Below are 13,104 nucleotides of genomic sequence, written 5' to 3'. Positions count from 1 at the left end.
AGAGAGACTATGCTATGGCCTTTGGGTTAGTTGATCCAATGGAAGCATGTATCCCTATCTGGACGAGCACTTTACCACGGAAGACAGTGCCAAATGTTATGCATACAAGGAATCTATGCACTAGGAACACAAGATGTGCAATTTGAGCAATGGTACACAAACACAAAACCTTGCTAGAAGCTTTCAACGACCACGTCATAAAATGGACTTGGGGAGTAAATTCATTATGGAAAATGGCAACATCACCAGGGGGAGTTTTCCTAGGTAATGTGCAAGGAAAGACTGAGGTCCAAAGCCAGTCCGCCTGCCATCCTTGCTGCAAAATCATCACCCTCCACAACATCCTGCCATAAACCAATCAAGGTTGAAAAAAAGACAATGAAGATAAAAAAAATAAGATGAAAATTAGGATAGAGTTTACCTCCTGCTCCTTTTCATCATCCTCCCTGTTGCCCTTTCCATCCAAGTCAATGATCCCTTGCATCGCACCTAGGAGCTTTGAATTATCAGATGGGGGGTTGCGTAGTGGCATAGGCATCCTAGCGGCCTCAACCTTGGCTTGCGTGTCTTGGAATTCTTCCTCAACCACGTGCACTGCTCTCCTCCCAGGACCTTTGCACACACAACTGCAATAGTGTCATCAACAAAGTCCCCAAGTGGTATGAGCTTGCTTTTAAGGGCATCTGGCATATTGTCTAAGGAAATTTGATGTTGTTGCATAGCACGCTCAAGCATTCATCCATGTGCATGCCAAATACTTTCTCCAAATCATACATAAACACATACTCCTCCGCATCCACTACCACCGAGGAGAAGTGGCTTATTTCCACCTTTGGGATAGCCTCATACATCGATGGTAGTGGAACTATAGTGTCACTAGGGCCAGCCACAAAGATGGATTTCTCTACCATCTCCTCGAGCCCCTTGGGGTACTCAAGCTGAAGTGTCTGCCTTCTGTTGCAAGGTTCATGGGGTCAATTACCTGCTCCTTGGTGTCCTTGATGGAGGAACCAACCTAAAACTGTGGTAGGTGTGCTTCTTGAGTGTTGACACCCTTGGGGATTGCTCATCCAAGAAATGGCCTACGTCAGCGGCCATTCCTTGGAACTTTCACAACCACTTAGAGAATGGGCGATCACCTTTGTGTATGTAGCACAAAAGATTGCAAGGCACCCAGATCCCTGCATGTGGGGAGATAGATACAAAATATTTTATAATGTGCTCCTCCATGAATGCAAAAATCTCGGCAAATGCATCCATGTGAAGGGAAATTGTGGCATCAAGGTCAAGAAAACGAGAAGGTGTGGAGGTCCAACTTCCCTTTGTATTTGGTGTCCTCAAGGAAGAGGATGAAGAGTGACAAAGGGGTGGATGTGGGTGCAGATGCAGAGGCTATGGAGGCATCCATGTCTAGCTTGGGGTGCAGATAGAGAGTGAAGGAGCTCAAGTGTGTTACCATATACATGTGGTGGTGATGTGTGTGAACACACTAGGACCGTTGGGGCATTTTTTCCCTCTTTAGGAGGTTTTTCCCCCCGTGCATTGTATATACGCCCATCAATCTAGGGCTATCTATTTTTCCATTACACACTAAGTAACACACTCTTTATTGTGTGCCTTGAGCTCCCTTCATCTTCTCCAAGCTGTGTGTGTTTCTTTGCAACCCTACTTCCAACAATTGGTATCAGAGCAGGTTGCATCCTCCCGGGCTTAGTTGTCAGCTGCTCCAGCACACGCCTGCTCACTTTCTCCGATTAAAGTGAGGTTTAGCAAGCATTCATAGGTCGACAAATATTTCGGATAGGCTCGTAGAGCTCTGTCTGCTTAGATTTCAAATTCGGGCTGATTTCGGCATTCGTTTCCACTACATGCAGGTCTCCACAGGCAATTTTATCATTTTGTGCAGAATTTCTATAAGTGCCATTTTTTGCATAATAGGTGCCTTACAGTCTTCTAGGGGTTGTGCTATATAGCACGTGTTGTTCCCGCTCCATTTTTCCTATTTTTGGGAAGATTTCACATCAGGTGTAGCATTTACCATGGCTGACAATAACACATATGTCTTCAAGATGTTTGCTACTAAGGATATGTTGGATGGGGACAATTACCCTATGTGGGCTTATATGATGCAACACGTTCTTGTGTCAAAGGGCGTCTGGAATATTGTGCAGGGCATTGATGTACGTCTTGCTTCTGAGGATGTAGGCAATGTTGAGGATGTTGCAGGTCTTGCTGCAAAGATTGCTGCTATTAGAGTTTTTTTGCCTATGAGACAGAACAATCTTGTTGGGATGTAAAGGAGCGCAAGCTCATGCATTGATTGCATTGCCTGTGAAGCGCACCATTGTTCCTCGCATCCGTTCAGCAAAATCTGTAAAACAGGCTTGGGATATTTTGGTTGGTTTTTATGCAAGTCGCCATGAGGCTAAAATTGCTTTGCTGCGTAAAGAGCTGGAGTCGAAGATTATGCACGAGGAGGATGATATGGTCACTTTTCTTTCTGGTGTCAAGGATATCAATGAGCAACTTATTTCTGCAGGTGGAAGTCATTTCAGATAGTTCCCTTGTGCAGACGATGCCTTACCAGATTTTTGCTAGTACTTGGAGACTCATGACCCAAGGAAATCCTGAAGTTGTCAAGTTTGATGCATTATGCACATTGCTGTTGCAAGAGTCACTTTCCAGAAAAAACAGGACTAGGCAACGTGCAGTTGAACAAGCTTTTATTGCTTCTCAAAGAAAGGGTGGTAACAGCAATGTAGTCACTTCTTATGGTTTTTCTGCGAGTGGAAAAACTTATGTTCCCAATGCTCCTGCTGGTAGCACTTTGTCTGGCAATTCTGGTGATAAGGGCAAAAAGAAGATGCATTGCCATTATTGTAAAGCTAATGATCACTTGATCAAGCGGTGTCCTAAGTTGAAGGCCAAAGAGGCTAAGAAGAAAGAGGGTGATTCCACTGCAAATGGTGGTTCCACTATAAATGCAGCAATTGTTGAGTCTTTTGTGAAAGGAGATTGTGTTGCTGATGTTGATGTAGAATGGGCTTTTAGCGCAGAGTGCACTTACAATCCTAATGTAAGAACTAGGGAACTAGACTCTAGGATGCTCCTCCCAACCTCCCTTTATATAGGCGGGCTCCTAGCCCCTTGCCCTAGACGAATCCCCTGTCCACACTGCCTAGCCCGACCCTTGGCCGTAGTCCATGACTATCCTAATTCTTAGGGTACAGGACCCTTGTCCTGACATTACTCCCCCCTTAAAGAAGAGTTTTCATCCTCGAAAACAAAAGTGGAAAACTTCTTCTTAAGAACACTAATGTTTTCCCAAGTGGCACCTTCTTCATGTCGGTCTTTCCACTTGATTAAGGCTTGTTGTCGTACATGATGTCATGTACGCAACTCATGATAATCCATAACATGTTCAGGTTCATGCAGTAAAGTAGGAGGTTCAATGTAATCGACCAAAACCTGTTGGTCAATGACGTTGTCGTCCCCATGTAACCGCTTTCGTAGACGGCTTACATGAAACACCGGATGAATGCGAGAATGTGATGGTAGTAGTAGTTTGTAAGCACGATCACCAACTCGCTTGAGTATTTTGAAAGGCCCACAATATCAGGGAGATAATTTAGGTGTCGATCCAATTTTTAGACTTTCTGAATGTTCTGGCACACGTAAAAATACTTCCTCCCCTTCTTCGAAGATAACTTGCCAACGTTTCTCATCAGCGTATTTCTTATACCGATCCTGTGCTTGTCGGACATTCTGACAAGCAAGTTTCAGCATATCCATGTGGTCTTGGAGAAAATCCGTAACCTGTTGGAGTTTTTCGATTGCCAACCCCACCGTAACTGGTGACCTAGGTTGAAACCCGTACATGAGCATGAAAGGATTGAAGCCTGTTGTGGCATGCTTAGAAATGTTGTAGGCAAACTCGAGAATAGGTAAGTATTCTTCCTAGCCTGTCTATTTTTTGCTGACGTATGCTCTTCGCATATCCTCTAGCACCTAGTTAACCCATTCCGTTTGACCATCTGTTTCTGGATGATCAGCTGTATTGAGGTTGAATTGTGTACCCAATCGTTTAAATATAACTCTCCAGAAGTGGCTGTTAAACTTGAGGTCACGGTCACTAACAATATTACTTGGCAACCCATACAATTTGTATATATTTTCCACAAATAACCTTGCTAGTTCCGGTGTCTTAACCGTTAATTTGGTTGGAATAAACTTACATAGTTTAGTCAACCTGTCTACGACCACCCATACTGAGTCATGACCTCGTATAGTGGTTGGTAAACCTACAATGAAATCCATGGAGATACTTTCCCATTTTCCATTGGGAATTTCCAAAGGATGTAAGAGTCCTCCTGCTTTCAGGCGCTCTGCTTTGTTAACTTGACATTTTTGGCAATGCAAGACATAAGCTTGAACAAATCCATGTAGGCCTGGCCAGTAAAACTGTCGTCGTACGAGAGAATAAGTTTTTCTAATCCCCAAGTGACCTGCACTTGGACTATCATGACATTCATAAAGAATTTGGTGCCGAATGTCTATGTCCGTCGGTACACAAACTCTCCCCTTGTGGAGTAGGTACCCATTGTCGATGGTAAAATGCTTCCATCACTGTAGTTCATCACTTGATAAAGGAGAACTAGGTGTGGAGGTTAATTGTACACTACCTGCATTGGAGTGAGAAGAATCCCTCTTTTGAACATGGCTCCAATACTTTGGAATATGTTTCATCTTGCTCATATTTGCCCTTAAGAGATTCTAAAAATTCACTATCTACGAAGTTCCGTGAACAAGAGAGAATTGATCTCTGGCATTCGACTCAGAGCGTCTTCCACTTAAGAGATTCTAAAAATTCACTATCTATGAAGTTCCGTGAACAAGAGCGAATTGATCTCTGGCATTCGACTGAGAGAGTCTGCCACTATATTGTATCGGCCTTTGCGATACCTTAACTTGGTGTCATATTCTTGAAGGATCTTGGCCCACCTGGCTTTTCGACCCTTTCAATTTGTTTGTTGTGTAAACCATTTGGTTCTTTCATGGTCGAACACAATCTCGAATTGAGCACCATACAGATAGTGACGCCATGTCTTAAAGGCAGACACTATTGCATAGAGTTCGCGTTCGTAAGCAGAATAATTCTGCTGAGATGCATCCAGCTTCTTACTTTCAAATGCAATTGGCCATTCGTCTTGTAACAGGACTACTCCAATAGCACGGTCATTGGCATCCGTTTCCAAAACGAATGGTTTCAAAGGATCTACAATAGCCAGTATAGGAGTTGTAGCTAATGCATCTTTGAGTGTTTTAGAACTGTGCTTTTGAGCGGAACCCCACTGAAAAGCCTTACCTTTGCCTTTTAGTTGGTCCATCATAGGTACAGCAATGCGAGCATAGTTTTTAATGAACCTTCGGTAAAAACCTACAAAGCCTAAAAAGATTTGTAATTCTTCCAGATTTTTAGGAGGTAGCCATTTCCGGATGGTATCCACTTTGGATTTATCCATGTATAGGCCATTAGATAAAATAACATGCCCTAAATAATGAATTTCTTCCTTGAGAAAATCACATTTAGATTCCTTGGCATATAACTTGTTTGCACGTAACAATTCGAACACCTGCCTGAGATGTTGTAAGTGCTCTTCTTCAGAAGCACTATAAACTAGAATGTCATCGAGGAACACAATGACAAATTTGCCCAAATATGGTTTCAAGACACTATCCATAAGTGTCATGAATGTCGCGGGCGCATTGGTTAACCCAAAGGGCATCACCAAAAACTCGTAATGTCTAAACCGTGTTCGGAATGCAGTCTTCGGTATATCGGCAAGCCGAATACAAACTTGGTGATATCCTGACCGCAAGTCGATTTTCGTGAAAATGCGAGCATGAGTTAGCTTATCAAATAACTCATCTACCCTTGGCAATGGGTATTTGTTCTTAACTATAACCGCATTTAAACCCCGGTAGTCTACGCACATGCGCATATTGTCGTCCTTTTTCTTTACCAAAAGGATAGGCGAAGCCCATCGTGAAGAATTGGGTTGTATAAACCCTCTGCTAAGGTAGTCAGCAAGCTGACGTTCCACCTCAGCTGCCTCTGAGTAACTCATACGGTAAGGTGGTTTACTAACAGGTTTACAACCTGCAGCCATGTCAATGCCATGTTGCACTGAGCGTGTCGGCGGTAAACCTGATGGTAAATCATTAGGAAAGACATCTTGAAATTCTTTTAACAATTTGTGTAACTGATTAGCAACATTTGCTTGTGTAGAATTAGAAATTGGCGGTTCTATTTCATTATCAGAAACGAGCTGCATAAGCTCGGCAGTTTGGTGATGATGGTATATCCTTTTCTCCTAACAACAACACATGTGTGCCATGGGAATCAAACATCAAACTGTTGTGCTCATAGCTACGCATCAGTGATGGTCCTAGGCTATGCAACCACTCCCTACCAAGAACCACATCAGCCCTTTCCATGTTCATAACTTGAAAATCCAAACAAGTAGAGTACCCTTGTACTTCCAATGGAACAGCTCGGCATTGAGTATCCCATATTTCACAATCATGTCCATTCATCATTGCTACCTTGTAGCGGTGGATACTCAGAGTTTGAGGCAGTTTGAGCTTTTTCACCAATCCATAATTGATGAAATTGTGCGTAGCACCGTCATCTACCAAGATGCACACCTTGTGCCCTTGCAGATATCCATGCATATGTACTAACTCATGTGGTCCAAAGGTTTGTTGCCACATGGAAGCTGTGAGACAGCATTCATGCGCCACCTCATTGTGTGTTACTTCCACTATAGAGAACTTGGAGGAAGACTCGAGAGGCAGTAGTTGGACCATGTGCACTACTTTCTCCTTCCCCTGGGCAGCAGATTTCCCCTTGAGACAATCCTTTTTGCCATGGCCTCGTCCTAAGCATTGAAAACATAGCTTCTCTTTCTTGGCCTTATCCAAATCCTTAGGGGAGAGAGGACCCCTTGGGTTTTTTAGATGCATCTGAATTAGCAACCATAAATTTTCTTTTATTGTGCCCGTATTGAGTGCGTGTCTTACTATGTGTACTAGCAGGCACGTTACTGTTATGTGTTTTCTTATCATCAGGGTCATCATGAATATGTGCTTTCACTATGGCTTCCTCAAGTGTTTTAGGGTCCTACGATTTGACATACTTCTTAAGTTTTGGAGTCAGACCTCGTATGAACCCTCGTACTTGTTGAAAGGTATCCAAGCCTTCCAACTTGAGGATGACATCCCTATAGTGAGAGATATATTCAAGGAGTGACGGATATTGGCGCATGGAACACGTGTCCCAAGCGGTCCAATTCCGATCGGCCTCGTTTGTAGGCAAAAATTCCTTGCTAAACATTGATTCAAAGGCTGCCCAACTCTGTGGTATGATGTTCTTCTCCTTGAGAGACATCCACCATTTGTAGGCCTTGCCTTCTATAGTTAAGCTCGTTTGCAGAGCTCTTACTGCATCCGGAGTTCGCCGTAAGGCGTGAATTCCATCCCATTTACTGAGAAAGATGTTCACTGCATCCTTATTGCGGTCCCGGTCTTCGCCCTTGAAAACTGGTGGTTTAAAATTCCTCAACAAATCATCTACCTCTTTGGCAGTGAGAGTATGCAGTGTTTCATTAATTGGGCCTTGCCCTTGTGTTCCAACGTGCTCATGCATGTGGGTGTCAGCCAGACTCTTAGTCTGCTGTTGCATCAATTGAATGACTAATGTGGAAAGTTTAGTAACATTTTCATTTAAAGCCTTAAAATTTTCATCCATGACTGTCATGCGTGTCTGAAGTGCATGAAATTCTTGAATATCGAGCAATTCATAAGTATCTTCTCCTGCCATAGCATCGCGGGTACTCTCCTTGAGAGGATCCGGCCGCGAGCCGTCATTGGCAGGGTCATGAGTACTTTGCTCCAAATCGAATGTCATGTTCATATCCGAATCCATGGCTACACAGTGCAGTGAAAGAAGTACTCAGAAAAAAATACCTGATTTTGGTAGCACTTGCAAAGTATAGCGAACTCCCCTTTGCGCGTCGTAGCACTTAATCGTCGAACAAACAGTAATTTGCACCGGCTGGGTACAAATCGAACTCCGCACCATGTATGGTTGAAGCTTCACCTTTGAGTCGAAGCTTAATTGTTGGAAGCATCGACTATTATCTTGCTTGAACACCTCTTGAAGTCATCGCAGAAAAATATGCAGGTTCTGTAAATTTCTGCAGGTACTGAGCGTAGTCGGACTTCGTGAGATTCGATGGGAAGCCGAGTGTTTGCTTCGCCTTGCTTGTGTTGCTCTGGCTTGCTTGACCACTTTGGTTTGCTGAATTGCCTATGGGAAGGACCACTAGTAGTGGCCAAGGCCTAAGGCTAATGGCCAAAGGGCCTCACAAATGTGAAAATAGCAAATTTTGAAGGGAAAAAAACGCAGGCAGCGAGCTCTGCACAGCGCGAGGTCGAAGAGAAGAAGCTATGGCGTGCTGGGGCCGGCTACGGCCGAGAGTTGTTGGCGCAAAACTCTACCTCCCCATGGTGCTGCAAGCAAACCAAAGACCTCACGAAATCACCCACCACACGTTCCCAAACGGGAAAGACGTCCCGATTTGGCAAGAAAACTGTCTATTTTTGGAAAAGCCCCCAAAAAGCCACGGTTCTCACCCAAAGAGCTTGCTTTTAGGGACCTAAAGAGACCACGCCTAGAGAGAGAGTGGAAGAGAGACTCCTAAGCTCTGATACCAGTGTAAGAACTAGGGAACTAAACTCTAGGATCCTCCTCCCAACCTCCCTTTATATAAGCGGGCTCCTAGCCCCTTGCCCTAGACGGATCCCCTGTCCACACTGCCTAGCCCGACCCTTGGCTGTAGTCCATGACTATCCTAGTTCTTAGGGTACAGGACCCTTGTCCTGACACCTGATGTCCATGATGCATGCTTGTCAGTTGCTATAGATTCACATGCGTGGTATTTTGACAATGGTGCTACAAAGCACATTACCTCACATCGTGAATTGTTCACCTCTCTCAAGTTTGTCCCTCATGGGAATTTAGTCACTTGTGCCAACAATGCCTCTTATCCGGTTCAGGGAGTTGGAAAGATTGTGTTTACTGCTGCAAATGGCAGTTTCTTCACACTTGTTGATGCACTTTATGTACCTGGGATCAAGAAGAATCTCTTATCTGTATCCGCACTTGCTAAGCTTGGACTTGTAGTCAAATTTGTGGATGACAGATGTACAGTTCATGATCTCAGTTTTGGTGATGAAATTGTTGCATCTGGCCTTTTGTGTCGTGGGCTTTATAAGCTCACTTTGTATGACAAGTGTGGAAACAATTTTGCAAATGCTGTTGTAGATTCAAGGGCTATTTCAGATGTAAAACTTTGGCATGCACGTTTTGGTCATTTGAATTTTGCTAGTTTGCTGCGGTTGCGGAAATCTAATATGGTTGCTTCTTTGCCTCCTCTTGAAGCACCTGTCAAACATGTTTGTGAAGGCTGTATTCTGGGTAAAATGCAACGTTCTAACTTTCCATAGGATGGTTCAGTTAGAGCCACATGCAGGTTGCAGTTGGTGCATAGTGATGTTTGTGGGCCCATGCAAACTCTATCCTTGGGCAATTACCTGTACTTCGTGACTTTCATTGATGATTAGTCCAGGCATGCATGGGTATTTTTACTTAAAGTGAAGTCCGAAGTTTCTATGTGCTTCAAACAATTTTTGGCTGTGGCTGAAAATGTCTCGAAATGTACTATGGGCACCCTCCGTTCCGATCAAGGGGGGGAGTATATGTCTCATGAATTCAATGCATTTTTGGCTAATCGTGGGATAAAACACCAATGTATAGTGCCTTATACACCTGAGCAAAATGGTGTTGCTGAGAGGAAAAACATGTCACTTAGGAAATGGCATGATGTATGGTCAAAAGTCAAATTTTTGCCTTGAGGCCATCGTATGTGCCACTTATGTACTAAACAGGTGTCCTAAGAAAGCTTTGCAGTCTATTACTCCATATGAAGCATGGCATGATAGAAAGTCTTCTATTGAGCACATGCATGTTTTTGGTTGTTTGGCATATGCTTTGGTGCCACAAACACAGCGCAGAAAATTGGATGATAACGCTGTCAAATGTATTTTTGTTGGTTCTAGTGTTGAAAGCAAAGGTTACAAGTTGTATCATCCGCAAACAAAATGTATTCTCGTTTCACGGGATGTAGTGTTTGTGGAAGATTCTGTTGAGCCCTTGCTGTCATGTACTAGAGATAGTAATGTAAGCTCACATGACATTTAGACACTTTGTTGCCTCTTTTCAGTGGTGGAAATATGAATGTAAGTTCCAATGAGGCAAATGTACAGCCTATGGGGGTTTCTGAAAATGTTACAGATAAGCCTATTACTGATGCAGATGTACATGATGTACTTGATGAGGAAAGGGCTGAAAATGAGCAGGCTAGAGGTATGCCAAAATGGCTAGTGCACACTTTGCGTGACAATAAATTGGATGCACCTTTGTGTAGTCGTACTCGTTCAGGCTCTTGCCATGCATCTTATGCATCAGATTGTTATGCTTTGGCTGTGTCTAGCTTACATGATGTTGAGGAGCCTCTGACTTTTGATAAAGCACAAAATTCAGATAATTTGATGGCTACCATGCAATCAAAATATGATGCACTTATAGAAAATGACATATGGACTTTATGTGATTTGCCTCCTGGCAAAAAGGCCATTGGTACAAAGTGGGTGTACAAGTTGAAACGCAAGCCGGATGGTGAAATCGATTGCCATAAGGCTTGACTTGTTGCAAAGGGTTATGCATAGCAGAAAGGCATAGATTATGAAGAGAATTTTGCTCCCACTTGCCGTATGACTACTGTGCGTTTTCTATGTGCATTGGTAGCTCATTTTGGTTGGGATGTACATCAATCAGACATTGTTACTGCTTTCTTGAGTGGTGATATATTTGAGGAAGTTTATGTAACGCAGCCTCGCGGTTTTGTCGTGAAAGGACAAGAGGACGAAGTGTGCAGATGTAAGAAGGCTTTGTATGGGTTGAAGCAATCTCCTTGTGCTTGGTATGAGAAAGCTGACACTCATTATGTCAAACGAGGCTTTCGCAACAGTCCAACAAAAAGCACATTGTATGTAAAGCGTGAGGGTGATGTACTTCTCATTGTGGTTCTTTATGTAGATGATTTGCTGATCACTGGACCAAATGAGAGACATATTGCTGAATTTAAGGCTGATTTGAATGCTACTTTCAAGATGAAAGATTTGGGGCTGTTGCATCATTACTTGGGTATACAGTTTAAGCAGTGTGATGGTGGTATTGTCTATGTTAAAAAAGTTACATAGAGACATTGCTATGTAAGTTTCGACTTGAGGATTGCAAACCTATTGCTACTCCCATGGAAACAGGTTTGAAGTTGAGTCTTCATGACGCTGGTGATCCTGCTGATGTCACTCTTTATCAAGCTGTTGTTGGATGCCTCATTTATGTATGCAACATGAGGCCAAATATTCAGTTTGCACTCTCACAGGTCAGCAAATTTATGCATAGCCCAGGGTCTAAGCATTGGCAGGCTGTCAAGAGGATTTTCTGCTACCTTTGTGACACTTTACATCTTGGCTTGTTTTATCCCAAGGGGGGATCATTGCCACCAGACTTACATGCTTTTTCAGACTCAGATTGGGCTGGTTGTTTTGACACGCAAGTGTCTACGAGTGGTTTTTGTTTCATGCTTGGCAGTTCATGTATATCATGGTTGAGCAAGAAGCAACCTACTGTGGCCACTTCAAGTTGTGAGGTTGAGTACATGGCAGTCTTCACAGCTACGGTTGAGTGTATATGGCTCATACGCCTTATGGCTGATTTGGGTGTTGGACAGGACACTACCAACACTATCTACACTGACAGGCAGAGCGCATTGGTAGTTGCGAGGAACCCCGTTTTTCATGCTCGCACAAAGCACATTGAGGTGCATTACCACTATGTCAGGGAGAGGCTCTCAACAAGAGAGATCAGCTTGGCCTATGTGCTAGCATAGGACAACCTTGCAAATCTTTTCACAAAGGCATTGTCTCGTGAGAAGCTTGAAGCTTTCCATAAAGCTTTGGGCTTACTCCCCTTTGTGGACTGATCATGTCCTCAAGGCATGGCACTTCCCTTTACTCATGTGCTAGCTCTCGTTCACCGTATCACTCCAGGGGGGATTTATTACCATATACATGTGGTGGTGATATGTGTGAACACACTAGGACCGTCGGGGCATTTTTTTCCTCTTTAGAAGGTTTTTTCCCCCGTTCATTGTATGTATACGCCCATCACTCTAGGGCTATCTATTTTTCCATTACACACTAAGTAACACACTCTCTATTGTGTGCCTTGAGCTCCCTTCGTCTTCTCCAAGCTGTGTGCATTTCTCTGCAAACCCAATTCCAACAAAGTGTTGAAAAAGTGAAAAGTGTGAATGAGTTATGCCGCCTCCCTTTTATAATGGTTCCTTTTTTAAAGAAACTTTTCCCCAAAAAAAAGGCACTTTCACCAAAAAATGATCTCTCATCTCAATGAGAAAAATTATATTCAAAGACATGATTTGCCGAAGCAAATCATGTTGATCACATCGGGGATGTTTTTCAAAATTGCAAGAGTTACAAAGCTATAAGAGTGATAGCATAGTTCCATCCATGCCCCAGTCCTCCTTGACCTTCATTCATTACAATAAGCATCCAATGATCGACAAACTATGATGTATTGAAAATGTGGTGGAAGGATTCTCACCTTGTGACCTTGTAAACAAAATTGCACTTGTTGAAGGGCCTCAAAACCCATAATAACCAAATGTTCTGGCACATTATTGAGAGTCCAATTCTTGTTCACTTGGACTGCCTCCAAAGCATCATTGGGCATCCTCACTGCAATGCAAAGCTTGCAATAGCACCGTCTACACTCTGTAAGGGATTCCACACTCCAAGATTGCACATCCAATGATCATAGTGGAATCGTATGTACAAGGAGGTGCGGGATTTTAAATAGTGCATCCCAATATCTGAAGCTCCAACCTTACAATGGTA

The sequence above is a fragment of the Adiantum capillus-veneris genome, chromosome 22 (assembly GCF_014529385.1).
Source record: "Adiantum capillus-veneris isolate H3 chromosome 22, ASM1452938v2, whole genome shotgun sequence".
In the NCBI taxonomy this organism is placed as follows: Eukaryota; Viridiplantae; Streptophyta; class Polypodiopsida; order Polypodiales; family Pteridaceae; genus Adiantum; species Adiantum capillus-veneris.
This window is presented reverse-complemented; position numbering follows the sequence as displayed.